The sequence below is a fragment of the Acyrthosiphon pisum genome, chromosome X (genome assembly GCF_005508785.2).
Source record: "Acyrthosiphon pisum isolate AL4f chromosome X, pea_aphid_22Mar2018_4r6ur, whole genome shotgun sequence".
Lineage (NCBI taxonomy): Eukaryota > Metazoa > Arthropoda > Insecta > Hemiptera > Aphididae > Acyrthosiphon > Acyrthosiphon pisum.
This window is the reverse complement of record NC_042493.1, coordinates 36,746,368-36,750,609: the sequence shown is the minus strand read 5'-3', so window position 1 is coordinate 36,750,609 and position 4,242 is coordinate 36,746,368.

Below are 4,242 nucleotides of genomic sequence, written 5' to 3'. Positions count from 1 at the left end.
CAAAATTGATATATTACTCGATTATAAATAACCCATAACCCGAATAAATAAACTGGCTAAACAAAACCCATATTCTTTAAAATGAAGAAAACCTGAAACCACAACCTCTATTTTTATTTGAAGCACCCGAAACCATAACCCGAATAAATCGTTTGGGTGCAAAGCCTTGCTATTCTCACTTTATTTGAGTGTGCTCACTTTTTCGCACTTATCTCATTGATTCCTCACTTTTTTCACTTTTTTAAAAATCTTTAAATGTAAATAAGTGTTTAAATTAAATATTCGAAATTTTTATAATTATTTATGTTTTAAGACTATTTTTAAAAATAAAAAAAATGAATTGTGGAATAAAAATCCCCGACTCTAGGAAAAAAAATCCCCAGACTACAATATTACTGATAACCTCTTGAAAATGGTTGAACAAATATTTTTTAAACTTTAATTAGTATCTATAAATACCACATTATTAATATTTAATTACAAATACGTATATTATATTATATTAGGTATACTATATTATAATATAAAAAAAAAATAAAATAAAAAATAATATATATTATAATACTATAATATCAGTTTCTACAGACTACAGTTGTTATGTTTGTTGGTTAAATAACATTTTATTTATGTTATATAATTTAGGAACTGTAGGTAGAACCACATATTATTAATATTTAAACAAAATTATTTTATATGTATTATTTATAACTTGTATATAATAAACTGAAAATATTTTAAACTTGTATTTTATTTTTATATTTTTGTTTAAAAAACTCACCTATAATATGAAAATAATACTAAATGTTTACTAGAATATTACTCACTTAATTGAATAAAATACTCACTATTCTCACTTATTAAGAAAAAAATTAGTAGCAACCCTGTAAATGCCTTATCGTGGTTTCCAATGTGCGATCGATGAGGGCGTGCCAACAATAGTCGTTGCGTTCAACGATCGTACTGCTCTGAAAGCAGTGTATTGCGTGCGCCGCATTGCGATTTTAATATTTTATTCTTAACGAATTTTCGAAAAATGTCGAAAACTCAATTCACTACAACTCAAGATGAGTTGTTAGTTGAAGAAGTCAGCAAAAACCGTGTGCTGTAGTTCAGACGAAAAACGTAAGATGTAAATTATAAGGATGCAATTTGGAACAATATTTCTTCCGTTGTTGGGCAATGTAGTAAGTACAACATATTATATTATAATTTATAAGAATAAAAAAATTTATATTAATTTATATTTTTCTATTAAGCCCGGGTTTTTGTCAACCCTGAATCGAATACCTACAAAATTATATTTACATTATAAATACATACTTAGGTATATTATAACCTACATGTATGCATGAATAAATATCGGAATGGGACATTTTGGCGTGGCCGTTTTGGCATGAAGCCATTTTGACGTGAAGCCGTTTTGGCGTAAATGTCTCAGGTTATTATATTAACTAATTTACCATTATAAGTATATTTTTATTTTTATTTTTTGATAGTATTTATTGTATACGTATTGTTGGAATTTAATGATAAGTTTATATTACTATGCTGTACTTGTGCCCTATGGGTTTTTAACTAAAGTTAAAATTAACCAGTTGACCAGTCAAAACGTATACTATCGATTAGATCGATTATCTACGTTTTGAATGATTTGTACCCGTTGTCGTTTCTTGTCTGCCGTGCGATAAGTTAATCATTTCATTATTTCTTGTCCTTTAATATTCCTAGCTAGATACAGCATAAATATTTCACACAAATAGTGAGTTTTTACTTTTATATACATTTAAATCTTGTATACAAGTAGTGAGTTTTATTAAATTATTAAATTAATTAATATTTATTTATAATGTCAAAATTAATTGAATCCACGAAAGAACGAGATGTTTTAGTGAACAATGGTTATATGTACCTATTTATTTGATGCATTAAGTAGTGATGAAGAACGTCGTTTTTGGCGTTGCCGAAACAAAAATGAATGCAAAGCTCGGGTACACACAACAGTAGACGATATTGAAATAATAAAATCAATAAATGAACATACTCTTGATTCTGAAGCACCAAAAATCGAAGGAAATATAGCAGTTAACCGTATAAAACGACGTGCAGCTGAAACCACGGAATCCACATCAAATGTCATAAACTAATGTCTGGTCGGATTATCAGAAGCAGCTAAAGTAGGTGTAATTATAATATACTACCTAGTTGTTGCCGCAATGGTCCTAAATGGCCCGTAAAAAGCCAAAAAAAAAAATATATATTATAAATATCAATATTAATATTGATTATATTATCGAATACGGTAGCTCAGGTTGTAACTTTAAATTATTAATTAAATAAGTCGTAATATTAATATTATTTTTACTTTATTTCGCTTTATTTCGCCTTTAACATCATAATATTAATATAGATTAAATTATGGTTACTATTAATTATTATGTTATAATTTTTTTAGGGAGCAATTCAATCTAATTATGCATTAAAAAAACAAGTACGAAGAAAACGAAACAATATACAAGCCGTATCTGAAGCACCGAAGGATCTTATAACTTTAGAAATACCTGAAGTGTATAAAATGTATTCACCTTCTGAAGGGCATGAAGAACAATTTTTATTAGCTGATAGTGGACCTGGGGCAGAAAGAATTTTAATTTTTGGAAGACGTCGATATTTGGATATTCTACGAAACTCTAAGACATGGTTAGGAGACGGGACTTTTAAAATTTCACCCCCACTTTTTACTCAAGTGTATGTCATACTTGCCGAATATTTAAATGGTGTACACCCTATTATACAGTGGTCGCCGCTTATAATGATCACATCTGTCCGAGAGTATTTTGATCACTTTAACCGGAAATCATTATAAGCGGCGACTCAAAAAATATGGAAAAAATAACGAAAATTTTTTTAAATGCATATTTTATTTTGTAAAAAACATTAAAATGACTGTGCAAAATATCAAATTATATTTTGTCATTAAAGGCGCAAATAACATTTGAGATTTGGGGGGTGGCTAATAGGGCTAATGGGGCCTTATTTTGATAATATTGAATAAGCTTAAAACAAAATGTAGGAAATGTTTGGGAGGGCTATGGACATTTTTGGGGGGCTTAGCCCCTAAAGCCCCTCTACTATTTGCGCCTATGTTCATCATCATTCATCACTTGAAAAACTGGTAAGTCCTTATCTACATCCAGCCACTCATTTAAGGTTAAATTCAAACATATACGATATGAAGTATACTCATTACGTGGGTCACATGCCTAATTCATTAGATAAGATTAGGACGGCCGTTCGTAATCGTTTTTCTTTCTTTGTGTACATAAAAATAGGTTATTTTATTATAAATTTTATTTCTGACATGATTATTTCTGATCACTTTAACCGAAAACCTGATCACAGTACGCGGCGAAAAATGCACTGAAGACGGCTGTTTGTTCCGTTCCTGACATTTTTGATCACTAAAATAGCGGCTGATTCTTATAACCAGTGAACACTATAAGCGGCGACCACTGTATATGCATTACTGCCTGATGAATATACAAAAACGTATGAAAAACTTTTTCAAATGTTAATAAATATATGTCCTGGGTTAAATCCTACATCAATTTCATTAGACTTTGATTAGCTGTTATAAATGCAGTGAAAAAACATTTCCCAAATATTATTATTTATGGTTGTTTCTTTCATCTCACAACAAATTTCAAAAAAAAAAATTGGCGAATTGCATCTTATACCAAAATATAATAACGATGCAGATTTTTTTAATTCATGTTAAAATGATAATTGCAATTGCATTTGTTTGCATCAACAATATTGACATGGCAATCGACGCGTTAGATGCATATTTACCAGAAGAACTTCAGCCCTTGCTTGAATGGTTTGAAGATAGTTATATCGGAAGATTAAATCGAAATGTACGTGGACGGAGACCTGCTAGATTTCCATCATCAATTTGGAATTTATACGAACGAGTACTAAATGGTATACACAGAACAAATAACCAAGCAGAGGCTGCCAACCTCAAATAGAATAAATGTTGAAATGGGAATGGTTCATCCTACATTATGGTCATTTATAACGTGCTTAAAAAAGATTCAAGCTGGAAGAGATACATATTTATTTTAATTGGAATCAGGAAGGAGTCCCCCTAAAAAGCTCAAAAAATATATTGACACAGACAAACGTCTATTAAAAATAGTTCAAGAAGCAGATACACGAGACATTTTAACATATTTAAGAGGT